The sequence below is a fragment of the Perognathus longimembris genome, chromosome 11, assembly GCF_023159225.1.
Source record: "Perognathus longimembris pacificus isolate PPM17 chromosome 11, ASM2315922v1, whole genome shotgun sequence".
Classification (NCBI taxonomy): Eukaryota; Metazoa; Chordata; class Mammalia; order Rodentia; family Heteromyidae; genus Perognathus; species Perognathus longimembris.
Genome location: NC_063171.1, coordinates 47,989,398 through 48,016,718, shown reverse-complemented (window position 1 = coordinate 48,016,718; position 27,321 = coordinate 47,989,398).

Here is a 27,321-nt window from a genome sequence, read left to right as displayed (position 1 = left end):
TGCCTATCATCTTGGCAACATGAGGAAGCACAGATGGGAACATTATAGTCCAGGCTACTCCGGGCATAATTCATGACTTTGTCTCAAAAAATAACCAATCCAAAAAGGGGCTGGCAGTAAGGCTCAATGTCAGAGAATCTGCCTTGCAACTGCAAAGCCTTGAGTTGAAATTCCAGTACTGAAGAAAAAGGAAAAAGCTGAACAGTTGATATCATTGTGGTGAGTAGATACAATTACAAGAACTGCTACAGTACAGGTAATCAATTAGAGGCAGGACACACAAAAATGAAAAGTCAGTAGTAGATAAGTAAAATGTGGGGATGAAATATAAAGGTTATTTTTTTTTAATTTGAAAGGACTATGTTTGCACTTAAAGCCCAAATAATAAAGCACTGTATGGATTAAAACATAAGTAGAAGTAAAATGTGTGGAAGGAGAACAAAGGATAGATATATAGAACTAGATGAGTATTATTTTCAGGGTCTTACATTAAAAAATGCAATTCAAGCATTATTTGAATGAAGAGTCTTGTGCCTAACTATGCATACACTTACCTCAAGCAGGGTCATTTCACAGAGATTCCTGAAATCATGAAAACACATTTACATTAGTCCATGTGGTATTCCTTAGCTCCACGGGGCTAAAGACTATTTGGATGTGGCTAGTTTGACAACACAGTTGAACTGAGAAACAGAACCATGTGTGAAGAGTGGGCAGTACATTGGGCAATACAACCTACACCAACCATTAAAAAAAAAAAAACATATGAAGTTAGATTCACTAATAATCCAATAAAAGAGATAAAAGAAGACCAAGCATAACTCCATATTAACCAAAAGGAGGGGGTTAAAAATGACTAAAAGGAGAACAGTGAACACAGAGGTATAGAAATCTAATCAAGTCATGTCAACAATTATATAGGTAGGCTTGGAATTCAATTATGAGGCAGAGATAATTAGAGTGTATTCCCCCCCAAAATGAAGATCTGATGGAGACTGTTATATTATTTTAGAAAACGTAAACATAAAAAGAATTTTTACTCCAGATAAAGGACATTAAATAATAATGAGTCAAGCAAGATGACATTTGCAAAACTGTACAAATGAAACTGCACAATATAACTTCTTACAAGAGAACATAGAAAATCTCGAGATAGACCATATGGTAAGCCATAAAATATGTCTCAATAAATTTAAAAGGATTGAAACCAGAGTACGTTTTCTGACCACAATGGTATTAAATTAGAAATCAAAACCAGAACGATACCTGAAAACTCCCTAGATATTTGGACATTAAATTGCGTATTTCAAAATAAACCAAAGGACAAAGAAAAAAATCAGCAAGAGCACTAGAAAATATTTTGAATTAAATCAAAGTGAATATAGGTCCAAATTCTTTAGATGATGCTAAAGTAATGCTTAAAATAATTATACTCATTTTTTACTCCCTTTATACACTGAAAACTATTGATAAATATAAAGAGCTTTATTTATTTATGTTTGTTAGATCTGTACATGTCTATCCTATTAAGTAATTAAAACTGAAAGTTCATTTTTTATTAATTTAAAAATAATGAATCCACTGGCTACTTCTATCTCTCAACTTTTATGAATGCATTTATCTATTCCAACAAAGGAATCAGAATGATATTGTATCACATTTTACAAATTTCAGTGACATCTTGCTTAGTAGAAAACAGTTCAATCCCCATATCTAATTCTACATTCTCTTATCCAATTGTTTTGTTTGAAGTGTTTGTAGAAAATCCAGCCTCACAAAGACTTAGGATTGGAAAAGTCTCTGGAATTTTAATTGTTCTTACAGATAGATGTAGATGATTTACCTGTCACTATGCTAGAAGTAAAACATAGTCATTTTAAAGGATTAACAATAATGTAAAATTTGAATCCATATCAATAAATTTTTCTTACACTAATTATATTAAAAATCCACTCATCTATTTTACCCTTTGTCAATATTTTTACTCATAGATCATTTTGAAGATTATATGCTAGTCATTTGGAAAATTTTGGTTCATTAAGTGGAAACTTCCAATGTTGACACATTATAATTCCATCAACTAATATCGCTATTATTGCCATCAGAAAATCCTCCAAGAGTGAAGAAATGTTCATCTATTGTATCAGAAAATTCTGATTTTCTATAATCAGAAAGTCACTTGAAAGTTTAAATGTTCTTGATGACCACAACAACAGACAGCGAGATTTCCTGAAGTGGCAGGTCCTCTTCAAACATTTTTTGAAAAAAAATGACTACCAGGTGTCAAAATATGTTCAGCAGGGCTTCTCATAACCTATTAAAACCTGGTGCTCTCAGCAAAAGCCCAGCTCATTCTGTATGTAATCAATGACACAAGTGCTTTGTCAGAAGGCAATTGCTGGTCTTCCATATGTGGCGGCAGTGTTTTTCTGTACTTCCCACAGAGCCATGAAGTTTAACAAAGCAATTGATTTCAAGATAGAGGATTCCCGACAGGCACCACTTCCTCATGTCCCCACAAATCAGGGATATAAGTCCAGGCCAGCATTGAGAAATGACACACCAACCCAACCAAGTCCTGGCAGAAAATACAAATGTAATTCAGTGGAAAGATGTCAGATGACTAAAACTCCCAAACCACTAACTGAACTCACATGAAAAATATCAATGTAGGAACACATGAAATATCACAAAGACAATGTGACACTTAAAAATCAATCATCACACATAGATGCATATAATTTTACATATTATATTATTATACATACCTACATATATATATTATCCATAATATAGTGTGAGGGGGGGACAAATTTTAAATATTGAGCTTAAAGGAATGATGATGATAAGAGCAATCAATAAAATGAAAGAGGAAATGTAAAAGAAATGCTCCATAAAATCAAAGAGAATACAAACAACTAAATAAATTCAAATAGAATTTGACATTCAGAGTTAAAAAACATTAACAAAGAAATCTCAGAAATAAATGAAATTACAGAGGAAATTAACTTGACAGACATCTTCAGAATAATTCATATAGCAGCTACACAATATATATTCTTCTCAGTAGCCCATTGAGTGTCTTCAGAAATAGATCATATTTTAGGGTCTGAAGGAAGTCTTAGCAATCATAAAGAAATAAAATAACGCCCTGTCTTATTATCAAACCATCATGGAGTTAAACTAGAGCTCAATACCAAAAGAAAGTACAGAAAATATGTTTTTTTAAAAAAAACATGGAAACTAAACATATTGCTGAATGTTGAATGGGTGATCAAAGAAATAGGGTGAGCAATTCAAGTTTCTAGAGTCCAATGAAAAAAAATCTATCTACCAAAATGTTTTGGATACATTAATGGCAACGAAAAGAGGAAAATTACCCAGCCATGCCTCCATTTCCCACATTTTGCTACATAATTGGAAATAAGAGTGTTACAGATTTGTCTGCTTGGCCTGGCTTCAAACTATAATCCTGAAGTTTAAACCAGCATCACTAAAGGTTTTTTTCCCCCTTTAAAAAAATTTTTATTTGTATTGGGAAGGTGAAGAATGGGAGTGTTACAGTTACAGAAGGTAATGAATACATTTGTTTTTAATCATGGTTATGTTTGTTTTTTGTTGTGATAGTAGTTATTTTGAGACACGGTATTGCTATAACTCAGAGCAGCCTTGACCTCATGGTCCTCCTACCTTAGCTTCTGGGTTTTTTGACATTGTACCATGGCTGGCTTAAGTTAAAATTTCAAAGTTCACATGTATCTATGGATAGGAAAGGAGTAAAATAACCTACCAGAGGGAGGTAAAAGGCATTCCACTAATTTCTGATCTAAAATAGCAGCTATGATATAATACAATTCCTTGTTCAACACTACAACAGAACACAGTCCTATCGGTGACCAGACCTTCTAAGCTCTGTGAGGTCCTGTAGCTGGTTATCTGGGTCATTCTACTTCAGAGCCTCACTGATGACCACTTACCCAATATAACAATCAGTAGCAGAACTGGGACTGCAAAACTTGGTTCTTCCAGTTTTGTAGCTCCAAGATGAGGATCTTGTTGGCTAAGTTAACTGATCGGTAACAACCCTCCACTGGCAAACTAAGTCCCCAAACCCCAAGGTATGTTCATATTCTCCAGTCCACATGAGCTGGAAAAAACAAAAAAATATCTTCTTCCAAGCTGAATACATTTTATGCTTAACAAAATAAAAGGGTAAATGCATTTCTGGCAATTAAATACATTTTACTATTTTAAAAAAGAGGTTTGCTGAACTTTGTGTTTTATGTTGACATTTCTGAGTAATTGCTAATCAGGCTGCGGGTATCACGAGATCATTTGAAATCCTGTGCTGACCGCAGCCCTGCAGCTGCTACCACAGTCTCAGCCTCGTCAAGGATATACAAAGCAAAGTGTGTGTTTTCTTACGTGAGGGGTTTATCCCCTTTTTACTATTCCCAGTGTTATGTCAGCCTCATTATTTGGGAGACTTGAACTCCGCTAAAGCATGAAGCAACCATGAGAGATGAGAAGAGCAGTTTTCTGGTGAACAATGTGGAAACACAAATGAATACTGCAAAACTCACCAAGTAATGGCGTTTCACAAAGCTTTCCTTTCTTCTTAAAAATAACAGCTTTCACCTCGTTTTATACTTGAAGGTCATTTGCTAAAACATGGGATGTGGATTTAATGATCCAATTTCTTAAAATAAACACAGAGTGCATAACAAATAACATCCCAGGGACTTAGGCAAAGAAAAAAAAATCTACAAACAGACACACAAAAGCCATGAAAATGTCACTGAAGGGGTATAAACTGATTGTAAAGAAAAAATGCAAGTCCAAAATGTCCTATTACCTGATACACCTGGAAAGAAAGCTATTGCTTCTATGGCATAGTGGTCAAAGGCAGCTTTATTTCAGACTTCACACACAACGCATAAAAAGACTGGTTATGAATAGTCCACAAGTCTGGAGCTGGGCATGACATCCGGTTGTATAATTCTTGGAAGGCGGGATATTTAGGTATCTACTTAGAGCGGTTGCATCAAAATTTCCCCCAAGAAAGTCAGCCGTTCCTCTTTGCCCAAAGTCTTAAAAGTCTCTTAACAGAGCTTTCATGGCATTCGAAACAGCACAAATCCAAACTGGAAAATCAATCCGATTGCCAACTTCTATTCACATGTAAGAATTTCAAGAAAGAATTGTTGAGAACACACTGGAGCCAGCAAGAACAGAGAGTGACAGTAATGCACACCAGGTTCAAGTTTCGAATCTTAAAGCTTATCTAAAGCCCTTCTGTTTTTAGAGGAATGTTAGAACCCTTGCATAATAGAAAAACAATTTTTGGTGATAAATTTTAGTTACCCCTGTTTCTTATTAATTATGAGTTTATTGATTAGACCATCTATTTTTAGAGCTTGTATTTATCTCTTCAGACTCATATGACTCTGAGGTTTACCTTCATAATATTTATTATGATTTGAATCCACAGACATTGGCATAATCATTGGATAAATATCTGCTCCCATATGAACACAGAAATTCCATGAAAGACAATATCATTTACTATTTATATTCTTCTTCATAATCTAAGACTAACAAATAACCTAACAGTAAACTCAGAACTATATTTACGCTTATCTGTTATTGTTCTCATTTTTAACTCATAGATAGCATTGTGTATATTTCCCATATCCAATGTAATATTTTGAAGAAAAAAGTACATATCCATTATAGAATGATTGGTTAGCAAATGTATCATTTCACATGGTTACCATTTTTTGTGATGACAGCACTTAACATCCAATTTCTTTGCATTTCTCAAAAACATAGTACACTATCAGACAGTATATCAACAGACTTCTTGAATGTATTCTTGCTATTTAACTATAACTTTCCTGTGGAGTACACCTATCCTTTTCCACCGCCTTTACCCACCCCAGTTCTGGGAAATGCCATCTACTCTCTACTTGGAAGACATTCATCTCTTTTGAGTCCATGTATGAGTGAGCTCATGTAGAATTTGTTGAAAAAAAGAAAAAGAAGTGCTGGAATGGAGTGGGTTTGTGTCCATGTGCATACATCTGTTTGTGCATGTGCACATACATGCTCAAAAACTGTATTCATGGGGCTGGGGATATGGCCTAGTGGCAAAAGCGCTTGCCTCGTATACATGAGGCCCTTGGTTCAATTCCCCAGCACCACATATACAGAAAATGGCCAGAAGTGGCGCTGTGGCTCAAGTGGCAAAGTGCTAGCCTTGAGCAAAAAGAAGCCAGGGACAGTGCTCAGGCCCTGAGTCCAAGCCCCAGGACTGGCCAAAAAAAAAAGCCAAACAAACCTGTATTCATCAATGTTGGAAAAGGAGTTGCAGGAGGATATTTTCTACTTCTACTAACACCCAGCAATGGCACTCTCATCTTCACACAGAGAAACAGAGGAGGACATGACAGTCTAGGGAAGGAAGCCATCCTTGCCTGTGTAGAAGCCTGGGCAGGCTTCTACACTGAAGATGAGCTTTTACCTTACTTTGTTCTTTCTGCATTGTGGATAGAAATGAAGTAAGACATGATTAAACTACAAAATGAAGACATATTAAAAGAAGAGAAGAGAAAATTCCTAGGCATAAAGACTCCTGAAACATTAAAACACAAATGTTATCTCTTTTGTCATGAGTAACACAACACTAAAATCAGAACCTGCTTCTCCCTTAAAAGCCTAACCTCGGTGCAGAGGATTTGTAGTAGGTAGACATAGTCTTGTGTAATGATTTTTAATGTAGACATAAACTAGCAGAGTCAACCATAGGTCTCCAGAGAACAGGCTGCTAAACTATCAATGCCCTATCTTCATTTACACCAGGAATATAGAGATTTGAGCAGAAGAGGCAAAATGGAATAGCTTGATGCTTTTATATTTCTTCCAGGCCCATAGTAGCATGATCTATCTGTCAGAGATTTTTCCTTCTGCTGCAGGAGGCTAAGTAAGATAATATTTTAAATTAACTTTAAGCAGTTGTACAAAAAGAGTTTCAATTCAACATGTTAGTTTATGAGTACAGTGCATCTTGATTTGCATCATCCTTTCCATTTCCATCATTCTCCCCCAATCTCACACAACCCCACCCATCTGACTGGGAGACATTTTATTTTTATTTTTTTTCTTTCAAATTTTTATTATCAAACTGATGTACAGAGAGGTTACAGTTTCATACGTTAGGCATTGGATACATTTCTTGTACTGTTTGTTACCTTGTCCCTCATACCCCCCTTCCCCCTCCCCCTTACCCTTTTCCCCCCTGAGGTGTTCAGTTCACTTACACCAAACAGTTTGGCAAGTATTGCTTTTGTAGTTGTTTCTCTTTTTTTACCCTGTGTCTCTCAATTTTGGTATTCCCTTTCAATTTCCTAGTTCTAATACCAGTATACACGGTTTCCAATATACTCAGATAAGATTACAGAGATAGTGTAGGTACAATCACAAGAAGGTGATACAAGAACATCATCAATAGTAGAAGCTACAGATACACATGGGATGTTGAAAGTAGTTACAACTGTGATATAACAATCATTTCCATAAAATGGAGTTCATTTCACTTAGCATCATCTTTTGTGATCATAAGGGTATAGCTATTGGGCTCTTGTGATCCTCTGCTGTGACTTGCCTAAACCTGTGCTAATTATTCCCAATAAGGGAGACCATAGAGTCCATGTTTCTTTGGGTCTGGCTCACTTCACTTAGTATAATTTTTTCCAAGTCCTTCCATTTCCTTACAAATGGGGCAATGTCATTCTTTCTGATAAAGGCATAAAATTCCATTGTGTATATGTACCACATTTTCCTCATCCATTCATCTACTGAGGGGCATCTGGGTTGGTTCCAGATTCTAGCTATGACAAATTGTGCTGCGATGAACATTGTTGTGCTGGTGGCATTACTGTGATTTTGTTTGTGGTCTTTTGGATAGATACCCAAAAGTGGGGCTTCTGGGTCATAGGGGAGTTCTATATTTAGCCTTCTGAGGAATCTCCATACTGCTTGCCAGAGTGGCTGAACCAGTTTACATTCCCACCAACAATGAAGTAGGGTTCCCTTTTGGCCACATCCCCTCCAACAATTGTTATTGTTAGTTTTCTTGATATATGACATTCTTACTGGGGTGAGATGGAATCTCAATTTTGTTTTGATTTGCATTTCTTTTATGGCCAGTGATGTAGAGCACTTTTTCATATGTCTCTTGGCCATTCTCATTTCCTCATCAGAGAAGTCTCTTTGTAAGTCTTTAGCCCACTTGATGAGGGGGCTATTGGTTCTTTGTGGTTTTGTTTTGGAAGAAGGTAATTTTTTTTAGCTCTGCATATATTTTAGATATGAGGCCTTTGTCCGTTGAATGGCCAGTAAAGATCTTCTCTGGGAGACATTTTAAAGTTGACCTTTCCTTCAGATCACCTGTCAGAACAACTTTGGCTAGGGAATGGCTTCACCTTTCCTCTTTCAGTTTCCTGTTCAGTTCAAGCCATTTCCCACTGCGAAGACTTCAGGCAATGCAGGAGTTTCCTTGTCATTTGCTTTCTCTTCTTGGCTTTTAAACATGTCTTTGGATTTCTTCATGCTGGACCTAGCCACATATTTGTAAAACATATGCACATGAAGAGTTGATGTCCAAAGAGGCCCAGGGACCTTTTTCCATTTCTCAGGCATATTTCTTAGAAATTAGTAAAGTTGCTTTTCTGATGGTAGACTACAGTGATTTCCAAGAGAAAGGTGTTGTTGAGGGGCAAATGTTATTCATATCATTTATGAGGGAGAAAGAAAACTTGAAGCTAGGAGGGATTGAGCTTGGCAAAAGCCTGTGATTTCTAAAAGCATTCTGTTTTGGCAAATGTAGCCTTTCAGTGTCAATTTTTGTATTTCTGAGAAGTAAGATCATGCGATCTTAAAACATTTGATCTCTCCTTCATTAGAAGGATAAGCATGAATGCTCTGTTCCTCTGTTTTGGCGGCTTTTCTCAAACCAGAAACCTACTGGAGGATAACAAAATGAAATGTTAATCCCCTTAAAAGTTCTCCCCGTCCCCTGTTTTGATAGATTAATAGAATGTTGTAGTAGAAAGATTCCAAGTTAATTTTTAAACCTTATACTCTAGCACTCCTGTATGTCTGAGGTCGCACAGGAAGGAAACACTATATATACTTCTATTTCAAGTCCAAGGCTACTCTCATTCAAGTAAGTTATTACAGACACACAAACACATGAGTTTTCCATAACACTTACTATCCTGCCATTGCACAATATGTTAAACTAGAGATGCAAGCAAGCAAGATAAATAAGATTTTTTTAAAGCACTGAGTGTTCAAAAAACAAGTTTCAGTTGGACTGGATGATTAAGGTATATGAATAATTCACTATGCAACAGTACTGGATAAATGTTATTTTTTACATCTCCTTTTCCACATATTTAATGCTCATGTTAGGTATGTTTGTTTTGTTCATCTCACTCACTTTTAACTTTTCAAAACAATGCAGTGAGGTGTTACAGGGACAGAACTACAATCCTATAAAGAAGTTCCAACAAAGGGGAGGACATGTATCAGTAAAAATTTCCATTGACGTAATTTTGCATTTAGCCATCTATCTCATTCACGATTTACTTCATTTTGGGGCAAATAGCTCTTGGGAGTTTAAGGATTCCTTCCTCTACCCTCTCCTGAACACGCCGCTTGAGTCATACCTCATGAAAACAGAGCCAACATCTCTCATAACTTGGGAAATAGATTAACTTTTGATCCAAGATTCTGCATATCCCATGCTATATCACTTTTTAATAGTGTCTGTCATTACAACACTACCCCCATTTCACGCCTTCCTAATCTTATTAGGTACTGCATATACCTTGAGATTGGCAAGATTGAAGGCATGGCTCAGTTGGTAGAATGCGAGCCAATGAGCTAATGTGTCGGTGTCCACTTCAAGTCTTGGTCTTGGAGATTAAAAAAAAAAAAAAGAAAGAAAAGAGCACAGTACTCCTCTCAGGGCACCCACCTCTACCGTGTTTCCTATCATTCAAAACTTTGTTAAAAGGAGATTTTTCTTACTATCTACTATATGAAGAGTTCTTCATTTATACAACTTCTGTATACTTTAAGATGCTCAATATGCTCTGATACTTCTAATGAATGTTTTCCATACATTATCTCATCCCATTTTTGGTAATTCTTACAAGCAAACAAATGAAATATTATATTATCCTTATAGGAAGTTGCCAAGGGACAATCTGGCCTTTGAGAGGTTATTTGTCTAAGATGAAATAGCAGGTAAGTGGCAGAAATCATAGCAAGCCTAATTGATTTTATGTCTAAAATGAACATTTATGTTTCGTTCCCTCCAAAACTCAAGTGGAAATGTGGTCCCAATGTAACAGTGCTGAGAGGTGCAGGTGCCTTTGCTGGGTTAAGAAAAACATTGTAATTCTCATAGAGACTGATTAGTTATAGAGTGGAACCTTATGAAGTTAGATCACTTTTCAATGTTAGATCTTTTCCACACGTCCCTACTTGCTCTTCCTCTTTCCACTGCAGTTTTCATGAAGCATGAACCTCTTATCAGATAAATTATTGTATTTAGTATCTTGTCTTAAGAGATATATCACTGTATTGGACAAGATGGAAAGAAGTCAGATTAGTGATTTTTTAAGCTAACTTCTGAATACACATATGAATGCAATTAAAGTATGATCTTCAAATCTCCTCACTACTTTGTTTTCTGGTATAAACAGCAAAGTTGAGCACCCAGTTTTGCTTTTCAGTAGAGATACTGCTCAAGAGAGAAAGAACTCAAAGGAAAGCTTCCAGCAAACCAAAGAGGAGAACCTGTGTTTGGCTGGATATAAATTACTAGACTGGGCTCACTAAGAGTTGAACCTATTTCACTGGACTGTCAATGTCAATTAATGAACGGATCCTACTCGGGTGCCTCCACAAACTTTAGTCCTGGGAATGGTGCCAGACCAGAGCCCCTCTCCACTTTTCTTTACAATATTCCACAAAACCAAATTCCTTTGGTGCTTAGTCATAAAAGAAGGATCATCGTACAAGCCAGAAGCACAAATGTGACCATGATGTATGGGAATCAAGACCAACACCTCCCAGAACAGCAGTAAAAATTTGACTTAAAAATAGCTCCCTCATCTTAGAAAATGGTTAGCTTTGTCTTAGTGGCTTCTGAGGGAGCCTCAGCTGTAATCAAGGGAGGTCATAAACGTTCAGCCAACAAGGTAAAGTCCATCCATGATGATAACTTTAAAACTTCAGTCCCTAGAGGTTGGGTGTGCTGACAAAAAGAGACATCAAGATGATTGACTAAATGTTAAATTTTAATCCAGATGTTTGATATGGGGTATCAAAACTTATCATCATGCTACTTAGTTCATCCTCCAGCCGAAAAGGCCTCACCTAGACATTTTAGATCCAGGCTGAGTTGATATTGTGTTGCTATAAAAGGAGTTTTCTACCTACCCCACAAGACCAATTTCCCACTTATTAATGCCTTGTCTATGAAGATATAGCTGTAAAATTCACTAATCTTCTAGTGCCAAGAAAAAAAGTCTTCCAGATGACAATGAACGTTTATGCTACATTTTGAGAAACAACCAATCTGATATTACCAAGGGTTTGAAATGTGCCAAAAAATACATGGTTTAAAAAGTGAGGATAATTACAGAGAAATTAGTAACATTGTCTATAAATATCCACATATGTTACAGTGCTTGGTTATGTGTTAATATTTTTTTACAAAATGACTATAAAATTATGTCTTTGTCATGTAACCTGTTATGGCCAGTGTCTGTGTTCTTCATTATTCTAGAACACAGGTTGAAGGAAAGGCCTTTATGTGGTACATATCATTCTCCTGGCAGAGGAAGATTGACAGTCAAACAACTAAATTTGTCAGCTGGGAAATGGTCCACGTTACTTCTTCTCACCTTAGAGCCAACTCAGGCCTCTAATATCTCTAAAGCAGAAAGTCTACCCAGAAAAGACAGCAGGAAGCAGCCTATATGGACACACGAATGAAGGAAGGAAGATAGCAACATTAATATACTGTACTGCACCACTTCATCAGTTAAAGAGGAAGAAAGTATAGTCTAATACCCTCATGCAGTTTGTCAATGCCATTACTTTCAGAAAATGGAAACATAAAATAAGCATTTCTTTGTTTTGTTGTTGGATGTTGGTTGTTGGTTGTAGGACTTGAACTCGGGGCCTGGGCGCTGTCCTTGAGCTTGGTTTTTTTGTTTTTTGTTTTGGTTTTGGGGGTCAGGGGTTTTATTTTTTTTGTTTTTCCTCTCAAAACTAGCATTCTACCACTGGAAGCCACAGTCCCACTTCTCATTTTTTAATGGTTAATTGGAGATATGAGTCACATGGACTTTCCAGCCCAGGCTGGCTTTGTACCATGATCCTCAGATCTCAGCCTGCTGAGAAGCTTGGATTCCAGGTGACCAGGTAGCATGTTTTACCATTTGGTGATGACTTCTGTATTGGAGAACATGATTGAATGGAAGAGAGTTGATTTGTCTGAACATTTTGCTTTTGAACCACCAAACAATTTGGCTTTAGGCTTGAGTAAGTCCTGTTGATACTGAGAGTTTAATGCTGTGGAAGATAATGCTAAGTGTTGTACTTAATATCCATTTTTTCTGGAGTTTTTAATCTAAGGAGCTCTTTAAATATAATTGATTTTTTCATTATAATCCTTTTTCCCCCTGAGGAATAAACCATAGACTCCACCAGCCTGGCAAAGTATTTTGCTGGACAAAGAGAGTTCCACTTGATGTATGGCTATATACATTTTCTTTGGACACAGTCCTGTGTGGATTTGCTCTCTTTAACTAAATTATAAACTTATATATTAACTATGTCCTTTTTCTTCTTTTATACCTTTCTTTCTCTAGATCAGGTATCATACATCCAGCTGAAAACAGCAAAAGATAAAAATTTTCTTCCTCTCATCTACCATTTACTACAAAAGTAGAAGGATTTCAGGACTATATAATTCATGAGAACCATGAATTTACAGGATATAATCCTATATATAGGATCTGAGGATATGGCCTTCTCCATCTTCCTGTCCTCTTGTTCTCAGCAGTTCTGCTTTGTTCTTGGGAAGTTCTATAACATGGTGATAGCCAGGCACTCTAGTATGTGGAAACAGATAACTTCTTCTTATGTTTTCCTATTAATTGAGGAGTAAAGGGACGATTTCTTTGTTCCTCCTGCAAAGAGGTCATCTTGGCCAGAATTGTTTCTGACCTATGATGGTATACCCAGTTTGAGTCTCATGGTACACAATTGGTCCCCCAAGTATAATCGTGGTAGGGGAGGGCTCTGATGGCAAGATAAAAGTAGGAACTTGGCCATTGTCAAGGCTGCCAACAAGTGTTTGTTGTAAAATCAAAGACAAGATTGCAAATCATTTCAAGAGTAGAATTGAAGCAATCAAGTGTATATTTCCATCATAACAATTCTGTACCACCTCTGTTCTATATTCATTAAACAAAAGCAGAGCTTTAGAGCTCGTAACTGAAGTGATCTGATGACTTATTTAATTTTCCTTCCACAAACCAGGCATCATACATCTATTTTTTTCTAGCAAGAAAAGAGTGTGTTCCTTCTTTTTTTAAAAAATTCATATTACACTGAAGTCCCAAAAGGATTTGAGCAGGCCCATTTAGCTTTGAACAAGGGTGGGCATTCAAATCTCCTTAATAATGAAACAAAATAAAATTGGACAATATTTTAATATTTCTTTTGTTTCTTTTATAGAACCTTCCCAAATAACAGACTCAAACACATATGAAACAGACTCAAGACAATAAAAAGACTATAAATTCAGACATAAATGGTCACATCAGCATCTGTCTTTTTATGTACCAAACAGAATTTTAACATATTTATTTTAGTTGTATAAAAATATTTTAGCCTTATATGTGAATTAATGCAGCAAGACCAGAGTGAGGTACAAGCTTGAATAGCTGGATTGGTTCTGTCCAGAACAAATCTATATTTCTATTGTTGCATGCAATATGTCTTGGCCATGTGCAATATGAAAACACCTTGCTATTTTGCTAAGGATTTAAATGTGATCATAAAAAGGTAGTGTATGAAAAAGAGCAAAAGTATCTCACATATAATATAATAAACAACAGGAAGTATTACAGATAGCATGGTTTTACAAATACTTTTGGGTACTCAGAGGAGAGTTGAGAAGTGGTGCCAACTGGGTGCCAATGGCTTACACCTATAATCCTAGCTACTCAGGAGGCTGAGATCTGAGAGCTATAGTTCAAATTCAACCTATTCGGTAAATCTTTGAGACTTTTATCTCCAATTAACCAGCAAAAAGTCTATGTAGAGGTGTGGATGAAAGTTGGAGCTCTTCAGATCCTGGATCCATTTTTCTTGGGGCATGATGCAGGTGATATAGACTTTCCTTGGCCTCTCCCTTTTCTCATGCTGATATATTTCATTCTTCCCCAAGTCTCCAGTCTACATTCTAGAACTCCACAACTAGGGTAACCCTCTAAGTTTGAAAGGAACTATATTAAGTCTCCTTTGTGTGGGAAGGCTGTGAACTCACAGATTAAAAACTGCTGGGCTTTATAAATAACATAAGAAAGCATAAAAGTACTTCCTTTATCAGACACCAATAAGCAACAGTGAGGCTAGATTTTGTAATGGCTTGGGAGCACTTTGAGAAAGTCTCGAATCTAAAATGTGTACCACACTTCTGATAATGTGAACAGTTTCTCAGATCTCTGTGTAGAAAAATGAACGTTGTGGTTCTATGGACTTCAGAAAAGCAAGAATTTCCAATGTTCTTACAATGCTTCATGAGTCACAACTACACCAGAATCTGGGCTTTCTACATTTAGTAATCTTCTCCAGATACTTAAATAGAGGACAAAAAATGAAGTTGATGTGAGACAGTACCAACTCCTGGCTCCTCTCTGGTTTCTGGCAATAAGAAGTACACAATCTTTATTTCATTTGTGTGAGTAGATTGCTTGATTAATTCTTAATTATGTCAGTTTCTTGCTCTACCACCCTAGTCATATTACTTAATTTTTATGGAAATTAAATGTCACATGCAAAACATATGTAGTTCTTGGTATAAGTATACTTTAACCCATACATTCCTTCCAGTACTGAATTGTAGGTGTGCATAGCCTGGAGTCACATCTCCAAGGCACTAAGTAGAGGTAGAATTCATGGATCCTGTTGCTTGTTTCTCCAAGTGTTCTATTCCCCACCATGTACTTGGATTGGTGTACACTGAGAAAGGAAAGGTGTCTTCAGATAGTACGCATACAATCACTAGTGTCCTGCAACTGGCAGGAACATACATTTCTTCTGCTCTTCTTGAGAGCAAAATGGAGTCACCAACTAATGAACAAGCACTGAATTCTAGCGATTTTTTGTGTCTTTTGATACTAGAGTTAAAACTATACCTCAGTAATAGTGTTTACAGATTTTTTTCCCCAGAGTTCTTGTATCCCACTTCCTGAAGCCAAGTGTCTTTCCAATATCACCCAGTAAGTTTTCCCTGTTCTTCAAGCCCCCCTTCCTGAGTTCCTCAGTTCTTGTGTCTGAGGATCCAACTCCATGTTAATCTTGCAACAGAAGAAACATAAGAGGATGGCTTAGTGTACCACCCCACCCACGTCACACAACTGCATTTCCAATCAAATCAACTTCTGTCATTCTAGAGAACTGCCTACCCTTCTGATGGGAACTGTGATAAGCCATGCAGCAGACAAAGTCATAAGAGAATAAAGATTCTGCAATAAAGAGCCTATGCAATCACAGTTATTAAAAGAAAGTTCTCTCTCACTCTCTCTCTCTTTCTCTCTCTCTCCCCTTCCTAAGCAAAGGATCATCCTTGACTTGAAGCTTTAAAAATCTTGCCAAATTGCCTCATTTTTCAAATGAGATTAAGAGCCCAGTTGAAGTCATTGGGATCTTAGCAGATCTTCTATCTAGAAGGCTCCCCTTTTGGACCCTTCAATAGGACTCTTTACATTTTCTAAAGTGAACTCCCAAATATGAGAGTTTCTCATATGGTAAGAATGGATGCTATCATTTTATGATGTTTGAAAATATAACATGATAACATGTGTTATAGTTACCCACCCCCAGTGAAGCAATTGACTGAACCTTTCACAGATCCATCACTAAGAATTTGTAAGAGATGTCATGAGGTTGTCTGAAGAGCAAAATAATTGGGCTGTTTGTGCCATGTAAGCGCTGTATTTGTCCTTGTTTAACCATAAGACATTCACAGAGATGGCTAAATAAGTGAATTGTTTATTCCCAGATAACAGTTGGATATTAGTGAATACTGACAGATATTTAGAGCTATCACAGAACATGAATGTAAAGCCTAGGCTGCACAGCTTTTCAACAGTTCATTAAATGGCTGTGAAATGAAAATTTGAGAGCTTACCTACTCTACAGGCACTTGTAAGAAACAATAGAAAATGTCCCCTTCATTCAGTAGTGAAGTAAAGATGGTTTTGGAAGGTGATAGAGCATCCAGTCAGGAGTAACAATGGGGATTCAGTTTTGCAACATAATGGGGTTTCCTTTTACATCAACATGAAGAAGAAACCTGATTCCACCTTGCTGAATTAGCATCCCAGGCCCCAAGGAAGGAGTCACTTGGTCTCTCTTGCTGTTTATTATGTATACTCTTAGAGCAGTGTAATCTAACAATGACCCTTTACTCCAATTACATGATGGGACAACCCTATGTTTTTTTTTGGTTTAATTATCTTTCCTAGGTTTCTCAGTCACAATTTCCCCTTGGAAGTTAGACTCAAAAAAGCTTAGTAACAATTGAAATCTAAATACATTTTAACATAACACTTACATTCTTGCTTCTGTTCACACTGTAAAAGGTAATCTTTGAATAGTTTAAGCATCTGGATTCCATTACAGCAGAGTATAGCACTCAAAATGGAAGAGACTTTTTACATTTGTGTGGAATTCAGGCAGCTGCCTGACTCACCCTTGGGCCTACTTGTTTCAAAGAGATTTGCAATGGGCTTAAGTCAGAAATGATAAAATTGTCACACACAAGCACACAAAAAAAGAAGAAAAACTTTGGAATTCCTTTTGGAAGACAGCTAAAAAAATAAAACCAAACCAAACTTCGAAAAGGAAAAAGGAAGAGATTTTTGCCTGCAGAATTTTTAATAACACAGTTTATTGGGTCAAATACTGAAACTCCAAATAGTGTCTGCTGTATATATCCAAAGAGCGTGTCTACTATTTTTTCCTTTCAAAGAGCACACTGGTTTTACAGTCATGCAGATTACAAATCAGATTTTTTTTTTTGGTTGGGATATTAGATTTTTCTTCCATTTGTCCCTTTTTATTTAAATAGTCCAAACCTTTGTGGTTTGGTTATTAAAATCCAGTTGGCAGAAAGAGACTGAATCTTTATGTTCTCCAGCTGTGTTCCTACCAAGCTACACACAAGCTTTATTAACCATATGATTATGTTTACATCAACCATGAGTGAGAATTTTGAGTTTCTCATGATCTATCCTGGCAGCACACAGCCATGTGGGGATGTCCAAGGAGAAGACAAGACCATCAGAGGGCAATATGGACCCTAATGTGAAATAGCTAACCAAGAAAAGTGATGCCAGCCCAACTACTATTGTTCATCAATCTCAATATGAGGGGCAAGGCCCTGGAAACACAGTGGGCAAGTGAAATAGCCCTTATTCCACAGGGCCAGAGAGCAGCATAAGAAAAGAAATTCTGGAATCATAGCAAAGAGAGGTAAATAGACCACTCACAAAATAACAGAAAGCACTTTTGTAAGTCTTATTTCTGTCCATGTAAAACAAAAATTTAAACCTGATATAATTCATCCATACTTTCTCCCCTTAAAAAAGAAGAAGAAGAAGGAAAAGAGGAAGAGAAGGGGAGGAAGAAGAAGACAAGGAGGAGGAAAAAGAGAAGGAGGAGGAAGTGGTGGTTAATGGAGATAAAGGTCTCATAGACTATTGCCTACACTGGTTTTGAACCCCTTTCCTCAGCCCTCAGCCTCCTGAGTGAGCTAGGATTACAAGCATGAGCCACCAGCACCTGACTCATTGTTAATTTTGAAAGGACAAAGGTTATCATTTCTCACAAGGTTTCAGCAGCAGAGAAAATCATATGAGGAAGAGGAAGGCTAAAGCCCAAAAGTAACTTGCTGGTGGCATCCCAAAGTCCATGGCAGAAAGAATATACAAATCAGTGCTAAGGCATGCATCAAAATATTGTCCATGTTATTCACATAATATTTCTAGAAACCATTAAGTTACAATTGTTTGCATCCTTTTGTAAAGGAGAAATTCAGTCTTACTAATCTTGTCATGTATAGTCATTGGCTTGAAGAATCTGAAGAGAATTAGAACCACATAGTGGACGTCCAGCATGGTTGCTGGATCTGAAGCTGTGGTTCTTATAGTATCAGCTATTCCCCAACCACAGGTTATCACGGAGGAGATCTGAGCAGATATCTTTCTGGATGCCACAGTCATTTGCCTGTGGTCATGTGGATGATAGAAGCTGGAACTGGGATTTGATTCTGAGCTGTCTGAGTGTCGACTCCGCGAGCATTGCAGTATGACCTGAGTCTTCCTTGAAGCGGTGGAAGAAGTCACAAAGAAATACACATATTGTGATACTTTGCATGCTATACCTCAGGGCTCAACAGACATTTTCTATAAAAATGCTTTATTTTATAATAAATGTCCTTTACAAGCACATAAGGGTGTCTGTCACAATTACTCAATTCTGCCACTGGAATGAAAAAGCAAATAGGAATAGTTACATTCTAAAAAGACTTAGTTGACAACCGCAGTCACCAGAACTAGATTTTGCCCAGGGCCCATAGTTTGTCAAGCTCTGGTCTATACACCAGGAAAAATAGTCAATTCAAACAGGAAAACCAAGCAACAAACAAAATAATGCAGCCCAGTGAGTATCACATAGACTCATGAAAGGTCTCTATTTCTTATCTAAGAGGAAACTCAGATATATTCTCTTCACATTCATGACACACCTTCCTTTTGCCAGAAAAACTGCCGGAGATGGACAGCAGGCAATGTTGTATAGAGGCTGAGAGACTATTTTTTGAATATTTTTTAAGAAAAATAAGATTTCTGAGTTGGGCACTGGCTGGGCAGGACATCGCTGGTGGCTCACACCTGTAATCCTTGCTACTCAGGTGGCTGAGATCTAAGGATCATGATTTGAAGCCAGCCTGGGCAAAATAGTCTGCTAGATTCTTATCTTCAATTAAGCACCCCAAAACTGGAAGTGGAGCTATGGCTCAAAGTGGTAGAATGCTAGTCTTGAGCACAAAAGCTCAGGGAAAGCATCCAAGTCCTGAGTTCAAGCACCATGACCAAGAAATTAAATTTAATTAAAAAATGACATAAAATGGAAAAAAGAAAAATAGGAAAGATTTCTGTCTGGTATATAGTTATATATTACTCAGTGTTTTGTTGAGATACTAATGAAACTTCAGTTAACACTTGATCTTTTATTGGTGGTGAAGATACAAATCCACGGATGGAATGATGGACCCTATCTGTGAAGAAATCACAGAGCACAGGAGAAGATAATATGGTGCAATAGAAACCATCATGGCCCATGTAGGTGGGCTACATGGACCACCATGAATGGCTCTCTCCTGGGCGGCCTCTTCCCCTTTCTCTAGGACATGGTAACCAGATGTCACCTCCACCAACCCAGCTGACAATAGAGTCTCAGGAAACCTTTGCTTTTGGATATAATACTGTTTGGACACATGATGAGCCAGCTGTACATTGAATGCTCAGTGGATAGGAAAAGGTAGACTGAATATATTCCCCCATCTTGTAGCAAGTTGGCCTGGCTAGATGGAGATTCTGGTTCTATATGACATGTACTCCCCATCCAAGAGGAGACAGAGATCTGTCAGACGAGGGAAGGAACTGGAAGATTTCCATCTATGGCTATTCCTCAAGGCAGAGAGATTCAAATTAATGAAAAGGGAGTTCTTCTCCATTTCAAACTGTGTTCAAAGTTACCTGATAAAAGAAAATATTTACTGAATACTACCAGCCTCCTTATGTCATATAATGCTTAAGCCAACCAGGCAAAAAATTATATAGGAAATTAAATTTTACATTTAAAAATATCATTTTATGCCAGATGCTGGTAGCTTACACCTACAATACTGCTGCTCAGGAGGCTGAGATCTGAGGATCAGGGTTTGAAAGAAGTCTCCAGGAAAGTTAGTGAGACTCTTATCTCTAATGAAATACTCAGAAAAAGCCAGATGTGTAGCTGTTCCTCTCAAGTGGTAGAATATTAATGTTGAGCAAAAGAACTCAGGGACAGTGCTCAGGCCCAGAGTTTAAACCCCAGGACCAGAGAAAGAAAATATTTTGTAACTGACATTTAAATTTAAATCAGAAAAATTGAAAATATTCACATGGAAATATAGTTTATTTTCAAAAAGATGGCCAAATCTAAATGAAGGTGCCATAAAAATGTACACTTGATTCAGTGCACTTTCACTGCTGCCTTATCAGATTATAGATAAATTTATATGGTAGTATTGTGGAAACATTTATAAATATAGTAAGCCATATACAGATTTCTTAAAGTTTGTATTTAGAAAGACTATTTGATACTAAGCACCAGTGGCTCATGCCTATAATTCTAGCTGCTAAGAAGGTTGAGAGCTGAGGATGGAGGTTCAAAGATAGCAGGAATATCAATGATACTCTTATATTCAATTAACCACCAAAAAGCCAGAAGTAGAACCATGGCATTGGTGTTAAGAGCATAATTTTTGAGTAAAAACTTTCAAGGATAGCACACAGTCCTGGTGTTGAAGCTCTACGACCTGCATACACACACACACACACACACACACACACACACACACACACACACATTATTAGAATCCTTGACTGACGACCAACGAGAAAACAACTCAGTACTACCTCCCATCTAGAATGAGTCTCAATACCCAACCTATCATATATTTTTTTCTAGTCTAGGGAAGCATCCAATCACAGCTCATCTCCTCCAAGGTATCTGCACATAGATGTAAAGAATATATACATTTTTGCCTCTTTACTCCATGCCAAACTCAAGCCAGTCCCTTGAGTTCCAAGACAGGGAAAGAATCAAATTCACAGGTAGTTTACAGTGGAATTCCAAAAGCTCTGAAAGTGGAATATGAGCGATCATTCTTGAATTTAAATGAGAAATGGAGTTGCCTGTTTGTGATGCTCAGACTGATCAATGCCTTTTGGTCCCGATGCCCTGCTGTGTTACAGTAGGTCACTATACTCTAGGTGGTGTTCTCAATTCAGCAAAATGCACAGGCCACATCTCTGATGGAGTTTTTGACAAATCACTTGATTACATTCACTGATAGAGAACAGATGTCTATAACCCACATGGTGAACAGATACACTCAGTCAGTAGTTCAGTAGAACATCCAATTGAAACTGACCTATGGACCTGTGTACAATATTTAATAGAAACAGAAAGAATTATGAATGGCGTAACTCCAGGGTTTATTACTGCTCATTGTCTCAGCTTTTACTAGTATGTATTCTACTGACCAAATCAATATATTTTTTTATTGTCAGATTCTCTCTTGTTCTTTGGCACAGGAAGGCAAGGGGATATCCCACCTGAGTTTGATTTAGAATCAACAGAGCAGCAGACAAACCCTGTGGCTTGGAGGTTAGTAAAGAGAGAGATGATTTATGATGTCATATCTGTTTACAAATGATTTGGTTTCTGTTAGGACTGCACTATTTTCCTCAAGTGAAAGGTTTTTGCGGATATTATCTCTTCCTTCCAAACTCTTCCTTGCCAATTTTCCCCTTCCCTACTGGCTTCCTCCCCTTCATGGCCCACGCATCTTACATGAGCAAGTTTCACTTGAAAACTAACAAACTCTGTAAAGAAGCAAAAACCAAATGGAAACATCCATCTTCCTGAGATCCCAAAACACATTTGTGAGTAATTCATGAGAAAAGGGAGAGAGAGAAAACCAGATGAGGCAGGTCAGAGAAATCTACCTTAGAGCTAACCCTAATCTCAATGTTTTCCATGGATAAAGGGACCTATTGGGACTCCTAGAAGACTTTGTTCTTGCTGGCTTTGAAACGTTTGTATTACATGCAATTATATAATTAACAAGGGATAACCACCTGCTATTCCAATTATGCAAAACAGCCCTCTTCTTTGTGTTCTTCAAACTATGTTTGAATGGTACTCCACTGGTAATAATTAAGAAACATCTGGAAAGTATCACTTCAGTGGCTTTTAGAATTAGGTATTAAATTTTTCTGTAGTCTTGTTATCTCAAAATTATCTTAAAAATGGCCAAATGGTTAAAACAAATAAGTATAAATTACATAAATCAGGTGAGATATGCAATTATTATCTTTGGTCATTCCGATGACTTTAAATGGTGCCAAGTATAGTGCATATTTAATAAACATGAATCGATCATTCCTCAATGTAACATAATCCACTTATGAATAGGAAGAGTTCACTGTGGCTCACAGCTCTAGAGGTTTAAGTTCATGATTGGTTGGTCCTGTTATTTTGGGCCAATAACAAGGCTAGGATTATGTGACAGAACAGAAACCTCATTTCATTGAGGAACATAAAAAGTAAGGAAGAGGAAGAGATGAGCATTCTATGATCCCTCTCAGGCATACTCCCAATAACCAGAAGATTTCTTACATCCCAGATCTTAAAGTTCCACAACCTCCTAATGGTTCTAAGCCAGGGACCAAGCCTTTAAAGACTAGGCTTTGGGGCAGGGGTTGGAGGAAGCGGTACATTCGGTACACCGGTACACAGTCACTTCCCATATTCCTTTGGTTATACAATAGAACCAAATTGGACTTTACTGTCTTGGATTGTCCAAGCTATGCAATTTACCATTAGTGTAACGGTCGACTTATTTTACCAGTACTGCTTCAAAGGTCAGACAAACTCTGTGTTGGCAGTAAATACATTCTCTAGAGATCTGTGCAGAGTTTAAATATTCTGTCTGCAAAGCAGAATTAACTCATTTTGAAAAATAAAGAAGAGTCGGGCACTGGTGGCTCATGCCTATAATCCTAGCTACTTAGGAGGCTGAGATCTAAGAATCATGGTTCAAAGCCAGCCCAGGCAGGAAAGTTTGTACAACTCTTATCTCAAAGCCAGAAGTGGCTTTTTGGCTCAAGTGGTAGAGCACTAGCCTTGAGCTGAATAGCTCACGGACAGTGTCTAGGCCCAGAGTTCAAGCCCCACAACCAACAGAAAGAAGAAAAAAAGAAAAGAAGGGAGGGAAGGAGGGAGGGAAGAAAGAGCAGAAAATCATTGAAAATCAGAAAAATTGAAAATATTCACATGGAAATATAGTTTTATTTTCAAAAATATAGCCAAATCTAAATGAAGATGCCATAAAAATGTACACTTGTGCATTATCACTGCTGTCTTATCAGATTGTAATTAAATTTATATGGTAGTATTGTGGAAACATTGTACCTATAGTAGATTTCTTAAATTTTATATTTAGAAAGACTATTTGATACTGAGCACCAGTGGCTCATGCCTATAATTAATTCTAGCTGTTAAGAAACAGAAAAATCTCTTAGTTTCTATCTGGAGTAACTACTTTTTTATATTACGCACATATTACTTATACAAAATAATGAGTTTCATTATGACATTTTCTTATCAGTATATATAGTATATTTCAGTCACAGTCACTCCCCAATTTTGCTTTCTTTCCCTCTCTCTTTCTTTTGGTCTCTTTTCTTTCTCTCTCTCTCTTTCTCTTTTAGTGTTGTTACTAAGGTGTGGACTCGAGGCTTCAAGCTTGCTAGGTAAACCACTTTACCACTGAACCACAGATCTACTCCTTTTTAATAGTAGCTATAATTTGAGATACTGTCTCACTTCCTACTCAAGACTGAGATTCACTCATTCTAGGATTCTCCATCATAACTGAGATACAGATGTATATCACCATGCCTAGGTTCTTCCATCTACATGAACCTCAGACATTTTTTTTTACCTGTAAGTATAATTCTCCCATTCTCAGACTCTCAAATAACTAAGAGTCTGATACCTAGCTCCTATTGCCCTTTCTTATCCCTACCTCATTCACAATGTTCACCCGTCTCCCCAAATTGCCCCCTCTTCTATATCCTTGTCTTTAAAATATCTACATACCACATAGGAGTAGAAATATGAAACATATCTTCCTGAATCTAATTTCATCCATTTTCTACAAATGGAATAATGTCATTCTTCTTTGTACCTGAGAAATATTCCAGTGTGTATATGAGCGCATATATATATATATATATATAGAGAGAGAGAGAGAGAGAGAGAGAGAATGTTTTCTTTAACCTCTCAGTAAGCTAAGGAGGACTGGAGCTTATTCCATAACCTAGCTATTATTAATAGTGATGCAATAAACATGTATATACAGGTATTCTCTATTGTATGTTGACTTATTCCTCCAGATATATGCCCAAGAGCCATATCACAACATCATGTGTAACTCTCTTTTTAGTTTTTGTGGAATTTTCATACTGATTTCCATAGTGGCTGCACTAATTTACAATCCTACCAACAGTGTAGAAGGATTCCTTTTTCCCAACATCCTTACCAGGATTTTTTTCATTGTTGTTGTTTTCTTCATGACAGCCACCCAAAGGAGAACCTACTTTTCTTAGAATCCCATGACATCAAAGGCTGTCTCCAACAGTCTTCCAGTCCTATAACTAAATTTGTGTCCCAAGGCCACTCAGGAAATGTTTGTTAAGAAATGTACTCACTGCCTTACATATGAAACTGAAACCCCTCTCTTCTTCACTTTGACAATAAAGGGTGGGGTGGGGGAGCGGGAAGAAATGTGTGTTAGCTTTCAAACTCTACAGCCCTTAGAAACTGTAGATACCAATAAGGAATTTGAAGCAATACATGATGACAGCCTTTATCAATTCCCAAAGTCACGCTAAAGCATGAGTCTTCATTTGGAACCCTGAAAATAGCTTTTATGTTATATCTGTCTGTGCTAGAGAAGAGTTACTAGAAAATGTTTATAGTGGGCCAATAGGGCAAAGGTGAGAATAGAGTTTAGAGAATAGAATAGAGTTTCCATACTCTGTTTTGGTTTAAGCTCTTTTTTCTCTCTGAAAGTATTGTGAAGGGTGAAATTGTTTGAAGGCATAAGACAGTGAAACAAAGAAAAACAGAGTTGAGAGGTAATGGCATACTATAATTTGCTAACAAAGAATTTTGCAAGCCAGGCACCTGTGGTTCACACCTGTAATCCTAGATATTCAAGAGACTGAGATCTGAGGATCATAGTTTGAAGCCAGCATGGGCAGAAAAGTGCATGAGACTCTGATCTCCAATAAACTACTTAGAAAAACCCTGAAGTAGAGCTGTGGCTCAAGTGACAGAGTGTTAACCTTGACCACAAAGAGGCTCAGGGACAGTGCCCAGGCCTCACATTCAAGCCCCAGGACTGACAAAAATTTAAAAGTTAAAATAAGAATTTTACAAATTGCCAACCTCTATAAGTTATATACAGTTGGAAAGAGAGGAACAATTACTTTTTAATTTTTTGTTTAGTGTTTCTAACACTAGCTCAATTTTATGACTGAATGATACAGAAATTATACTCATTTCACAGCCTTTGAAAAGGAGGGTTGTAGGCAATGGGATCTCCAAAGTGTCACCTACGTGGTTAGAGCCCTCTAGTGGCCAGGGGCTCTCCATGCATATGGTTTTCTGAACTGGAAAGGTGAGTAATTCCGTCTTGGCACATGCCCTCTGGACTCCAGTGAGGGTACTTCAGAGTTTCCTGGGCACCACTTCCCTGTCTCCAATGGGAAACAAAACTGTGTGACCTTCTTCCTCTGCCATCTTCACACTTCCATTCTTCTGGAGTGGCATGCCTTTTCACTGACTTTCTGACAGATTTTGGCTAGAACCAATACACAATGACCATTTCATATTATGCAGATGACACAAAGCAGGCCTATATTCTCACACCAATTGCTAGAAATCCAGCCATGTCCCTGATTGTTTGCTGATTAATCATAATCAACATTGTGACAATTTGAAAAGGTATTGAAGATTCCTCCAAAAATGGCAGGAATTATTTTGAAATTTGTCTTCTAAAATATTTGTTTCTCCTAGAGGTTTTCCAGAGAGAGCTCTCTGGTTATTTCCCTTTAGATATCTTTGCTATCTTTTTCCTGCTCTGACCTGTCATCCTCCAGTCAGCCTAGAACTCCCTCCCAGGTAAATCTCTTCAGGCTTTGTACAGTGTTAAGATATCTCAAGGATTCTACCAACTGTGCACATTACACCTACACACAAATGAAGATGACATTTACATGTTTTCTCCTTCCTTCCTTCCTTCCTTCCTTCCTTTTTTTTTTTTTTGTTTTTTGTTTTTTGGTCAGTCCTGGGGCTTGAACTTAGGACCTGGGTACTGTCTCTGGGTTTCTTTATGTGCAAAGCTAGTACTCTACCACTCAAGCCACAGTTCCACTTTCAGTTTTTGAGTGGGTAATTGGAGATAAGAGTCTCATGGGGACGTTTCTGCCCGGGCTCTCCTTGATCCATGATCCTCAGATCTCAGCCTCCTAAGTAGCTACAATCACAGGCATGCATCACCAGCACCTAGCTGACAATTATAATTCTTCAACCCACATTTTATTTGAAGAGCATCAGAGCTGCTGACTGAGTATCTTCTTCTAGAGACCTCTTAGAATCTTCAAGCTCAACCATCAATAAGAATGAAATCAACCCAAACTTTCTGCCCTTCTCTGTATCTCTAATCAGAGCAAATGACACAACTGATAAGTATGTTCCTCCCTTGGAATTTTCTTCTCTTTTGGGAATATATCAATCATCATGTCAATAAATTCTACCTGGGAATCTCTTTTGAATCTATTACCTTGTCTATTTTGATCATCATCTGTAGCTTGCCCCACGCCGAACAAATTAATGTCATCACTTTCTAACCAATATTAGAGGATAGATGGTAAATAAATGGATGCACTTCCTCTAATCTTCTCTTGTAAAATTCAGACCTAATCAAGCTATTGTTCTACTTTAAAACCTTTTGATGACTTTTATGATAAATTTTCAATTTTTTTCTAGCTTTAAGACCCCACAGAACCAAGTCCCCTGCTTATCCCTAGAGTCTCTCTTACC